The sequence below is a fragment of the Oratosquilla oratoria genome, chromosome 16 (genome assembly GCF_046742065.1).
Source record: "Oratosquilla oratoria isolate Oo_2021 chromosome 16, ASM4674206v1, whole genome shotgun sequence".
In the NCBI taxonomy this organism is placed as follows: Eukaryota; Metazoa; Arthropoda; class Malacostraca; order Stomatopoda; family Squillidae; genus Oratosquilla; species Oratosquilla oratoria.
Genome location: NC_134792.1, coordinates 43,891,315 through 43,904,578, shown reverse-complemented (window position 1 = coordinate 43,904,578; position 13,264 = coordinate 43,891,315). Strand labels below are relative to the sequence as shown.

General features: G+C 43.0%; 1 protein-coding gene across 1 annotated transcript in view; it reads right to left on the bottom strand.

The window, feature by feature from the left end:
• The window catches only part of LOC143033939 (uncharacterized), a 43,155-nt gene extending 42,635 nt beyond the window's left edge, over positions 1-520 (bottom strand). Inside the window, exon 1 of the mRNA XM_076199621.1 lies at positions 366-520. The gene's annotated coding sequence lies outside the window, so the exon portion shown is untranslated. The remainder of the gene's footprint in view (positions 1-365) is intronic.
• Positions 521-13,264: the final 12,744 nt, after the last annotated feature.

The window sequence follows — 13,264 nt, the reverse complement described above, 5'->3', positions numbered from 1 at the left end:
ACGGCAGCCAGGGCAAAAGAAAAAGTGTCACGTGGTACGTAAGAGGTTCAGATTACCCATAACCTCAGAGAAGAGGTGCCTGCGAGTTGAATAAAATCGCCTGGCGACAGCCATCATTTACTGAAAAGGACCAATCACTACAGAAGAGATTAACCTCGCTAGGGATAAAGGTACCCCCTCCCTCCCCTCTAAGCTGGGTAATCGCCTGGCATTAGCCAACGTAAAACCCTTTATGGTGCCAGAGTTAGCCCCCGCAGATTAACAGCTTAGTATCAGATTTCACGATCGAATCAGGCGAAGTCATATCACAGCTGAAGATCGTGCTCCACCACCAGGAACCTTCCAACACACTTCGTTGTTCTTACCGTGGTGTCAAAGAACGGAGTAGGAAACAGGATCCTAGAGGGGCAGAGGGGAAGACAACCACAGAGCAAAGGAGGACTTGTGGTCACGTAGCGCACACTCACTTGTGAGAGGTTTGGGTGTTACGAGTGAAGTCTGCAAGACACTCCCAGGTTTCTTATCGAAGTTGGTATCTTATCTGGCGCAGCCCGCACTCCGCCATCGAGGCTCCTGGTTTTCTACGTTCTTTATTTGTACACAAGACGGAGGGGGGAAGGAATGATGTGACGTTATTGCTCGTGAAAAAACGACGGTCCTTCCTACCATATTTCGCCTCCAATCATTCGAAAGTGATTTTGTTTTTGAAGACAGTATCGTGCCGAAGAGATTGGTGGAGTCAATGGGACGAGAAAAGATGAATGGAGGCGGGTTGGTTGGTCGAAGCGAGCGATATGACGTCATCATCCATAAAGCGAGTCCTCACCACATTTTGTCGCCAACAATTCACCAGACTTTATACGTGGGTGCATTATCACGCCAAGGGTTTCAATTAAGATAACAAATGAGGGAGAGCAGATGTTTAAAATTATGAGCATTCTTCCATGAGTGGAGACGGGTCTCCAATCATGGTCTATAGAGTTGTCACTATGTCCTTTCTCACCACACCCCCTCCATTCCTTCCGACTGTGCTAAACCAAAAATTGCTCCATTAGAAACTTTGATGGATCAAATGGAACAGGGTTGTTGTTATTTCTTGTTAGCCTGAAGGAAGAGGTGGGTGGGGGACTTCTATTTGCGTAAGGAAATGTATTGTTCTTTTTTTTTTTTTTTTTTTTGTGGGCAGATGCAGAAACCTCCAAGTTGTTGGACGAGTATGTTTTCCCAGTTTGGGACAAATCCACAACAATTCATTCATAGGGTTGGGTGCATCAGTGTTTGGGTTGGTGGGATCCAGATGTAGGTATGGGTTGTGTCAGAGGAGCTTGTTGGAGGGGTTGGTCACTGTCATTGGAGACTTTTCATTGAGTATAGGTGGTGAGAGATCATGTTTCGGAATGGGAGGAGCACATTTTATTGGGGTCAATAGGTGATCCTTCATAAGGAGTGAGCTGAGCATGCATGTTGGGAGTGTGGGGTCCATTTCTTTGGGGGAGAGGTATTTATGATGGGTTGGGGTATGGAGGGGGGGGATTAATGCTGAATATGGGGAGCTTGTAGGTAGTAATACATTACTCCATTTGGATATGGTAGCACTAGGAGGTCTAAGGAACTACGGCCTCTGTGGGAAGCACTTTTGTGGATTAGGAACATGTGGTTGGAGCAGGGTTGAGGTGAATTTCAACCTGGATCTTATGTTTTGAAACAACACAAGCTCCAACAAAAAGGGAAGACTGGGATGAAGCGTCACAAGTGCTTGAGATAGATCCTGCTTTGGTAATGGAGAGGATACAGGTGAGATCAAGTCTATGTATTGTGCTATTTGTTGTATTAGTTTAGCAGGTTCTCTTCTTTGGATAACAAGGGGTATTGTGGGTGGTGGGGCAGATCAGGGGGAGGAACAGATGGCTATGTGGTGGGCTAGTTTGAGCCAGTGCAAAGAGGACTAGAAGAAAGGGGAGGGTGTGCATTGTTTTGTGGCATTACTTGGTAGGGGTGTTGGGGTGGGATTGTTGGGGAGACATGGGGGCAATGATGGCACACTAAAGTGCTTCAGCATAAATTATTTTTGGTTCAACTTTCATAAATCTCACTTGGATTTAGAAATCTTGGAAGCAGATAGTCTTAAGAGGCAGAAAATTCAGAATAAAAAATATACACACTGCAGGAAAAGGATTCTGCATAGTTTTGAATGGTTTGTTCATTTGGCAAGAATTGAGCATAGGGCCAAGAAGTGTACACATGCCTCTTTGGTGTTACCAAAATACTGGTAATGGAAATTGATGTCTGGGTATGTATAATATAATTGGTGTCCTGTGTAAAAATAGGATGAGAGTTGGAGTCAGGTGAAGGTGTGAACAATGGAATACTTAGTTTGTTCAATTAACCCATTACTCTTAGGGTCTTGAAGAAGACCCATAGGCTCAAGATTATGGGTTATAGTTATCAATTTGACCCACAAGTCACTCAAGGAAAAGATTTGTTGTCATCTGGATAGGGTGAAAGTAGGACAGTGTAGGGAAGTGGTTGCAGTCTGTTGCCAGGCCAATTCTGTGCTGGTTCTGCTTTAATGTAGATTGGTGACCTAAACAGTCATGCAAATGTAGTTCTTACTTCTCTTGGGAGTAATTTCTCAGTTGGGTTGATGGCTTGGATGGCCCAGGAAAGTATAGAATTTGGAAAACTATCATGGAAGCTATAGGAAAAGGTAAGGATGTTTTTTGGGCTTTTATGGATCTGGAAAAGGCTTATGATAGGGTAGACAGGAAGGCACTGTGGGAGGTACTGCAGATATATAGGATAGGAGGAAAGCTGTTAAGAGCAGTCAAGAGTTTTTATGAGAGTAGTAGCTTGCGTTAGGATTAGAAATGGAGAGAGTAAATGGTTTGAGGTAAAGGTGGGACTTCGTCAGGGATGTGTTATGTCGCCCTGGCTGTTCAATCTTTACATGGATGGGGTGGTGCAAGAGGTGAATGCAAGGGTTGTGGGTCAGGGGTTGGAGATGATTAAAGAAAATGGAGAAAAGTGGGAGGTGAGCCAGCTGTTGTTTGCTGACGACACTGTGCTTATAGCAGGATCAGAGGCGGGATAGAGGAAGTTAGTGACAGAGTTTGAAAAGGTGTGTGAAAGAAGGAAGCTGAAGATAAATGTGGGTAAAAGTAAGGTGATGAGATGTACAAGGGGAGAGAGTGACAGTAGGCTGGAAGTGAGCATTAAGGGTGAGAAACTGGAGGAAGTGGATAGTTTTAGATACTTGGGTGCGAATGTGACAGGAAAGGGAGGAGTGGAGGTAGAATGTAGATTGAGAGAAGCGAGTAAATGCCTTGGTGGATTAAAAAGTGTAATGAGAAATAGACATCTGGGAATGGATGCTAAGAGGAGGTTATATGAAGGAATGATTGTGCCAACAGCAATGTACAGGGCAGAAACATGGAACATGAGAGAGGAAGAAAGAAGGAGTTTGAATGTGTTTGAGATGAAATGTCTGAGAAGTATGATAGGGGTTACTAGGCTAGATAGAGTGAGAAATGAGGAGGTGAGGAGGAGAACGGGGGTGGAAAGGGAGCTGGGAGATAGGGTTGATGAGAGAGTATTAGGATGGTTTGGACACATGGAAAGAATGAGTGAAGAAAGATTAGTAAAAGAAGTGTGGAAGGCGGAGGTGGAAGGAGTGAATATGAGGGGGCGTCCTAGGATGAGATGGATGGATGGGGTGAAAGAGGCTTTACAAAAGAGAGGAATGTCTGTAGAGGAAGGACGGGAGAGGACAGAAGATAGGGGTGAATGGAGAAGGGTTGTGTATAGATGAGGCTGTGATGCATGAGGAGGAGTGGATGGGGTTGAGGAATTATGTTTGAGAAAAAATTTGACACAGCCCGAAGGGATTTCTCCCCGTCTTCTCCTTTCATGAGGGGACGGAGAGGGGGGGTCACCGAATTTATGAAGTGGCCTTCCTGTGGATGTGCTGTGTCTTGCAACACTGCTTCTGACCCAGGGCAGTGGACAGGATGCAGGGATGACCTGTCATCCAGGAGGTGCCAAGATGTGAGGGAGGTAGGAGGGTGGAGGGGAGTGGAATATATGGGAAATGGAATGGGTGGAAGTGATTTCTATGCCTTTTTCTTTTTGGCTACCCCCCATGTAAGGGGGAAAAAGCCTTTGATATATGTATGTATCATGGAATGTTTTTCTTGTGATCTAAATGCATGTAGATGTGTTGTAGTGTGTTAGGGCAAGTTGTAGTGAGTAGCATATTGCTCATGTTATTTCATTGTGTTCATTGGGCTGTGCTTTCATGATATATAGTGAGGGTTCATGGACTTTTGTGTATAATTATAACTACCATTCTCATGTGATACTCCATGGGAAGGCTTTCAGTTTAAGAGTACAGATGTCCTGGTCGAGTTGCTAAGGGCAGCCACTTATTCTCATGCTTCATTTCATATTGCTCATCCATCAGCCATTTGGAGTCCACTGTAGTATGCCACAGGACTTCTCTCTCATCTCTCCACCTGTCTGGTCCCCCTCTTCCACACTTCCCACCTCTTGGTGTCCAGTCTATAACACACTTGCTTCATCACTCATTATCCTTCCTGGCTAAGTTCCCTGCCCAACTAAATTTCCTCTTTTACTGACTCCAAAATATTTCATTTTAGTCTACGCTCTCACTCAACTTGCCCTGTCTTTTAGTGTTGATCTCTCGATTCTCCTCCAAGGAATTTTTGGCTCTGTCTGCATTGCCTTTGTCAGTTTCTAAAAGATATCTACAGATCATAGCTGAGATTGAAACACCAATTATATAACTTGCATTTCCGACATAAATAGAGCCTCTTTATTTAATTTTCATGGTCATTAGTAAGTTTTAGCAACTGGTCACCACTGATAATTTAATTATAAATTGGGTCTTTATGGATTTGGAGGCCTATGACAGGGTAAACCAGAAGTCACTGTGAGAGGTAGTGTAGATATATGGGATGGGGGGAAAGCTGTTAACCTCTTCAATATGATTAAAATTCTCGTGGGCAGCATCAGCTGCCTGATGTATGATGATTCAATGATGCACCACAATATATGTGGTATAAAATATAAAGTTACAGCTGTATTACTCATTCTCTTTTACTCTGAATATTAATAACAACAGAAAATATGATCAAGCCAGTTCACAGAATATGGGGAATCACTCAGCTACGACTACAAAATAAATATAATCAAGACACCAATGACGGCATCCTCACGTACCCACTTGCACTTCATGATGCCTACATAGGTGTCATGGTATGGAAGGGGTTGAGGACAGTCAAGAGTTTTTACAAGAGTAATAGAGCCTGACGTCTCACAGGACAGGATCACGGAGAGCAGGATACCTACTCCCATCACTCCATCCCACTTTAGCCACTTTTTACGACCCAAGTGGGAAACTCTGTGGCAGAATTCTCTCTTCCCCCTTCCACAAGGGACAGAGGCAGAAATGGAAACATGTACTCAAAGAAGAGGTACAGAACAGTTTTAAGAAGGAACAGCATAACGGGGGGAGAGTCACACTAAATAGTATCATTCCTCTAGTAGAGATTTTCTCTAACATAGACAAAATGATGTGTGGTTTTAGTCCATAGGGGCACCCCAAAAGTCCCCAAAGTATCAACTGCATACTACTATGCAGTCAAATACCCCAGTATGAATATGGAAAGAATGAGGAAAAATTAGAAAAAAAAAAAAAAAAAAAAGTGTGGAAGGCAGAGGGGAGTGAACTTTAGGGGTCAACTAAGGTGAAAGGGACTTTCAGTAAGAGGGGAATGACTATTGAACAATGTCATTTTGATACAGCTTGAAGGGGTTTCTCCCCATCTTCTCTATTTTCCACATGAAGGGACAGAGAGGGGAGGTCACTGATTAAATAAAGTAGCCTTGCTGTGGATGTACTGTGTACCTCCTATATAAGGGGAAGAAGCCCTTGGTATAGCTAAGATAGATAGTAGAGCCTGTGTTAGAATTGATTTGAAGTAAAGATGGAGTTGTGTCAGGGCTGTGTCATGATGTCATGGCTGTTCATTGTATACATGGATGGGGGTGATATGGGAGGTAAATGTGAGGGTAATGGGCAGGGAACTAGAGATGGTTAAAGATAACGGACAGAAGCAGGAGGTGAGCCAGTTGTTGTTTGCAGATGACACTGCACTTATGGCAGGGTCAGAGGGGGATTAAGGCAGTTAGTAATGGAATTTATGAAGGTATGCAATAGGAAAAAGCTGAAGGTAAATGTGGGAAAAAGAAAGGTGAGAAGATGTACAAAGGAAGAAGATAGCATCAAGCTGGAAGTAAGTCTTGAAGGAGAGAGGCTGGAGGGGTAGAAGTAAATTGTATATTGAGAGCAATTAAATTTATTAGGAGATTAAACAGCATCATGCGGGGGTTGCTGATTAAGTGAAATAACCTTGCTGTGGATGCACTGCTTCTGACCCAGGGCAATAGGCAGAAATCAGGGATGACCCTTCATTCATGAGGGGGAAACGAGGGTGGTGGATGGGAATGGGTATTTGACTTGGCTACCCCCCCCCATATAAGGGGGAAACAAGGGTGGTGGATGGGAATGGGTATTTGACTTGGCTACCCCCATATAAGGGGAAAAAACCCTTGGTGTATAGATTACCAACTTTTGAGCTGATCATTACCTTGGTTTTAATTTTCAAACATTCTTCAAAACTTTCATAGTTGAAATCACTGCTTATCTTGAAAGTCTTCTGTTTCTGAAATTGATGTGTCAACCACACATCTACGGTGATTGAAACATTCCCATTAATGTGTAAACCTTTGTCCTCGTAACTCTACCCTGAAAGTATCTTCTAAGCAAATTGTATATAGCTTGGGTGAAATTACATCACCTTGTAATTTATTTTATCCTTATAAAGTTGAATTACAGCAACTATTGCAAACATCTTCTACAACCTTTTATGCATGTTTGCATATAGAAATCAGCATCTTTTCATAATCCACAAAAGCTCAACCTCACCTGTATTTTTACAATGGGAAAGAGGAGGTAAGGTAGCCATGGAAATGAAGCAACTGGCCCTGCTGTATCTTGGTGCATTGCTTCTGACCCAGGCAGGGATGACCCTTCATACACAAGGAGCAAAATAAGGAGAAATGGGTGATGGTTGGGAGGGGTTGGGTGCATGCCTTGTCTGGCCATCTCCCTTATAAGGGAGATGCCTATTGATGATATGGTTTAACGTCACAAACTCCCCCCTATCGGAAGGCTAGGATGGTGCCCCTCACAGAGGGCTTTGTAGAGTGGAATTTAATGAACCATGCCCTTGGTTCAACTTCACTGGTGGCAGGAGTCAAACTGCCATCCCCTCGACCTTCGCTGCAAGTAACGACGCCCTAACCAGCTCAGCCAGTGTGTTTCCCAGATACCTATTAGAATGCAGATAAACAAAGTTAAACAGGTTTATTGTATCATTTTCTTGACTAGCCAGTTCATTGTATGCAAATAGTTTAGTGGAGCATGCTTCCAAATCCAACCTGTTCTCTTGGTTTTTGTTTAAAAGCAAGGGCTTTTCCCCCCCCTTACAAGGGAGGTAGCCAAAGTCAAAAGGCATAACTCCACTCCCATTCACCACCCCTCCCTCCCTTTCATCTTGGTTCCTCCTGGATGATGGGTAATCCCTGCACCTCACCCATCACCCTGGGTCAGAAGCAATGCAGTAAGACACAACACATCCACAGCTTGGCCACTTCATGTAATTGGTGACCCCTCCTCTCTGTCTACTCATGCAGGAAAATTGAAGACAGGGAGAAATTCCTTTGGACTGCATCAAGATATCGTTTACACGTAACCACTCCCTAACCCCCCCTCTTATCATTCATACAATGCCATTCCCCACATCCCTATCTTCTGCCTTCTCCCTTTTTTCCTCAACACCCCTTTCACCCCATCCATTCATCTTACCCTCAGTTGCCCTCATGTTCACTCCATCTACCTCTACCTTCAACACTTCTTTTACTAATCTTTATTCACTCATTCTTTCTATGTGCTCAAACTATCCCAATATTTTTCACCAACCCTATCTCCCATCTCCTTTTCCACACCCGCTCTCCACATCATGTTTCTCACTCTATCCAACCTTGTAACCCTTACCATACTTCAGACATTTCATCTCAAACATACTTAATTCTTCCTCTCCTATGTTCCATGTTTGTCCCATACAGTGCTGTTGGCACAATCATCCCTTCATACAATCTCCTCTTAGCACCCATTCCCAAATTTCATATGGCATTTTCTAATCCTCCAAGGCATTTACTTGCTTCTCTCAATCTACCTACACCTCCACTCCCACCTTTCTTGCCACATGTGACCCCAAATAACTAAAGCTATCCACTTCCTCCAGCCTCTCTCCTTTAAGTCATTTCCAAATTACTGCCATCCTCTCACCTTGTACATCTCATCACCTTACTTTTACCCACATTTACCTTCAACTTACTATCATACACCTTCCCAAACTCCACAACTAATTTCCTCAATCCCCCTTCTGATCCATCCTGACACAAGCTTACCTTTCACTTTTCTACATTTTCTTTAATGATCTCCAGTCCCCTTGCATTTACCTCCTGCACCACCCCATCCATGTATATATTGAACATACCTCATCTCTACATCAACAACACTCTAATACCACACACAAACACACCGAAAATTCTTGGTGTAACATACGATACATCCATGTCTTTCAAACAACACCTCACAAACATAAAAAACAAATGCACACCTAGACTTAACGCACTTAAGTCAATCACTGGAACAACATTTGGACAAAACAAAGAAACTAATATAACAATATACAAACAATGCATACGCCCAGTGATGAATTATGCGAGTCCTGCATGGGCTCCTAATCTCAGTGAGACACACCACAACACCCTTCAAATCATACAAAACAAAGCCCTAAAAACAATTACAGGCTGCACAAATACATCACCTACAGACCATTTACACCATGAAACAAAAGTCCTCAAAGTCAAGGACCACCTCGACATGAGAGGCACACAAACACTTGCTGCAGCCACCACAAACACATCACACCCGCTACACTACATAGCAGAACACCCACACACACCAAGAAACATTAAAACTACACCCAAAGACCTTTATTACACACAGATACTCTCTTCTCTTCCTCCACAACCACCAAATACCAGCCTCTGGAAACATATTCATAATCATATCACTCACCGCTCCATTAACACACTGAAAGACAACACACTGCTGCATGCCAGACCCCCTGATATCCACCCTTCTGAATCCTCTCTCCCACGTAAGGACAGAGTCCACTTGGCCAGACTGCGATGCGGTCACCACCCAGCACTTCTAAGCTACCAGAAGAGGCTGGACGACCGTGTTGTGAACAGCTGCCCAGGATGTAACACTTCACCCCATACCATACAACACATAATGGAAGACTGCATTATACACAATCATGCACGCAAACAACACAACATACACTCTATAAAGGATTTGTGGGAAAACCCAGTTTCGGCTGTGGCCTTCCTTGAGGAGACGGGACTGCTCGGACAGACAGTCTAGGGAACGACAACAACAACAACAACATGACACATCCTTAACATAGTCCCACCTACCTCAAACCACTAGATCTCTCAACTTCCAATTCTAACACATACAACACTACTCTTGTAAAAACTTGATTGCCCTTGACCAATTTTTTCCTGATCCCATACATCTGCAAAACCTCCCAGTGACTTCCTATCTACCCTGTAATAAGCCTTTTCCAAATCCACATGGTATAAAAAAAAAATCTTTGCTAAACAAATTACGCCCTCTGTTCTTCTTGATCTTTTCAAAACCCACATATGAGCATCCCCAACTACACAAACTGATACCTCTGAAACTCCTATTCACATTTTTCTCCTTTTTCCTTGTAAAGCCAAACCATACAGGCACACTATCCTCTTAGACAAACCTCACCAACCAGCCCACCAGCACTGTACTTCCATTCTTCAGACACTATGCATGACACCTTGCTATACAAGGTGCCTTACGTGCTCTCATTTTAATAACTGCTTTCACCTCAACTTTTCTTGTTTCTCCTTCATCCATCTCTGTCATTTTCTTAGCACCTCCCACTATAACCACCATCCCCTTCCTATTTGGCAACTTCCTAAAATACCGTCTATCTTCCCCTTTACCACTGCCTCTTCAGTACTCCATCTGTCTTCACATTTTCTTCTCCACTTCATTCACCTCCCCTTCCAAAACATCTTTTTATTACTTTCAAAATCCTATTGCACTCTTCCTCCATTTTACACCTGCTCTCCTTTCTTAATTTTTTTCCATCTTTTTTCTTTCTACCTCTCATATCCATGAATGCTTTTTTTTTTCTCCTAGTTTGTTTCATCATCCCACCAATCATTACCCTTCCTTCTATTCCCTCTCATCCTCCTTGTTCCACATACCATCAATGCACACCCTCAAATACACCCATTCCTCCTCCACTCTATCCTTAACCTCCTACTTCTTTCTTGTTTCAGCTGATTATTCTAAGTACCCACTTATTTTCTGTCTTTTTCCTCTTTCTCCATCTATCCTCCACTTACCTTCCACCAAAAAATCTGATAACCCCCCCTCTCCCCTAAGACATACATCCAAAACTCTTCTTATTCTTTTCCTGGATACCACATTGTCCATTAAGCCACCTATCAATCACCTTTCCTTTCACCAACCTCTCCAGTGTGCTTACATACATTTACAAACAGCTTGTTCCCCCTCCTAATCATTTCATCCCCACATACTCCAACTCACCACCCCTACCTCTTTTCATGTCTCCCCCTGGATGACTGGTAATTCCTGCATCTCATCCTCTGCCCTGGGTAGCAAGACACAGCAAGGCCGATTCATTTAATTGGCAATCCCCCTCTTGCAGAAAAGGAGAAGACAGCACAAAATCCTTCGGGCTGCATGTTTACATACACTTGATAAATTAATCAGTTACCAGGCATAAAAGGGTCTGGGAGGAGTTTTCCAATTAGAAACCTATGGTTTGGATATCTTAACATGCATGGTGGTGGTACAGATGAGAGTAAAAGGGAAGAGATAGGCAATGTTTGTGAGACGAAAGATGGATATGTTGGCACTGAGCAAAACCAAGTTGAAAAGGAGGGAAAAGTTTGAGTTTGGGAGTGTAGTTGGAAGGATGTCTGGAGTAAAAAGAGGATGAAGGAAAGGGTGCCTATCCTAGTAAGTGAAGAGATAGATAAATGTGTGGTGGAATGGGAAGTTTCTTCAAAGGTTAATGTGGATGAAGGTAAAACTGGGAAGATTTGGGACTGTATAAGTGCATATGGGCCTGGTAGTGAAAAGACTGTTGAGGAAAGAGGCATTTTGGATAGATTTAAATGAGTGCATAGAGGGGTTTAGGGAGAAATATCAATGTAGTGGTATTGGGAGAGTAGTAAATCAACCAATAGATGGAGTGGCTGGGAAGTGTGGAGTTCCAGGAAAATAGTCATGGTGGAGAGTTGATGAGAGTAAATACAGTGATTAGGAAGTCAAGCATAAGTACAGATGGGAGAGGGTGGTAAATAGTGCTTTGATGGACCACATAGTGGTAACCAGGAGAAGAGTAGGAAGAGTTTTGGATGTACAAGTTCTTACGGGAGAGTGAGGGATATCAGATCATTTTTTTGTGGAAGGCAAGTTGAGAGTGGAGGATAGATGGAGAAAGAGGAAAAGCACAGAAGGTAGGGGTGCTTATAGTAAACTGCTTAAATGAGCAAGAAGAGTACAAGAAGAAGCTGAGAGAAGAGTGGGCAGGAATGGAGGAATGGGGATGGTTCAAAGAGGGAGTCAGGTGTGCAAAGTTGGTGTGGAACAAGGGAGGAAATAGAAGAGTAGCAAGTGGTGGGACAATGAAGGAAAGAGGGTTGTAAGAGAAGCGAGCATTCATGCGCTGGTCACAAAATAGGATGACAATCATATGAAATGTATAAATAAGAAAGCAGAAAATAAAGGAGACAAAGAGGAGAGCAGATAAGAAATGGGGAAGAGTATGACAATTTTGGAAGTAATAAAAAGACATTTTGAAAGGAAAATAAGAGGAAGGAGGCAAATTAAATAAAGAAGAAAAGGAAAAGCTGCAAATGGAGAAATGATAACGGAAGACAGTAAGAGGAAGATGGGCAGAGGTTCAGGAAGTTACTAAATGTGAAGGATAGGGAAGGAAAGGTGGTCGCTTTGGGCACCAAGAAAATGACAAATGAATGAGGAAAACTGAGAAATAAGGAAAGACGAAGTGAAAGCAGTTATTAAAATGAGAGCAGGTAAGGCACCCCGGTAGGATGAGTGTCATGGAGAATGTCTAAAAAAGGGAGGTACAGTGGTGGACTGGCTGGTGAGGTTATTTGTTTAAGAGGGTCGAGTGCCAGATGACTGGTGGAGTGCTTGTATAGTTGCACCTTACAAGGCAAAAGCGGACAAGTGCGAGTAGTAGTTTCAGAGGGAACAGTTTTTTACGAGAGTAGAGCCTGTATTAGAAATAGAAATAGAGTTAGTGGGTTGACATAAAGGTGGGACTTCACTAGGGATATTATGTTGCCTTGGCTGTTCAATTAATACACAGATGGGGTGGTGTGAGAGGTAAACACAAGAGTAATGGGTCAGGGATTGAAAATGGTTAAAGAAAATGGAGAAAAATGGGAAATAAGCCAGTTGTTTGTTGATGACACTGTGCTTGTGTAGTGGCATGATCAGAGGGATTAAAGAAGTTAATGACAGTTTGGGAAGGTGTGCAAAAGGATGTTGAAGTTAAATGTGGGTTAAAAGGTGAAGAGATGTACAAGGGGAGAATTTGGCAAATTGGAAGCAAGTATTAAGGGTGAGAGTAAAGGAAGTGGACAGCTTTAGATATTTGGGTGCAAATGTGGCAGGAAAGGGAAAACTTGGGGTAGAATGTAGATTGGAAGAAGCAAGTAAATGCCTTGGAGGATTAAAAAGTGTAACGAGAAATAGATTTGGAAATGGATGCTACGAGGAGATTCTATGAAGGAGTGATTGTGTCAACAGCACTGTATGGGGTAGAAACATGGAACATAAGGAGTTTGAATATGTTAAAGATAAAATGCTTGAGAAGTATGGTAGAGGTTACTAGGCTGGATAGTGAGAAACGAGGTGAGGAGGGCAGGGGAAGAAAGGGATTTGGGAGATATGGTAGATGAAAGACTATTGGGATGGTTTGGACACATGGAAGGAATGAGT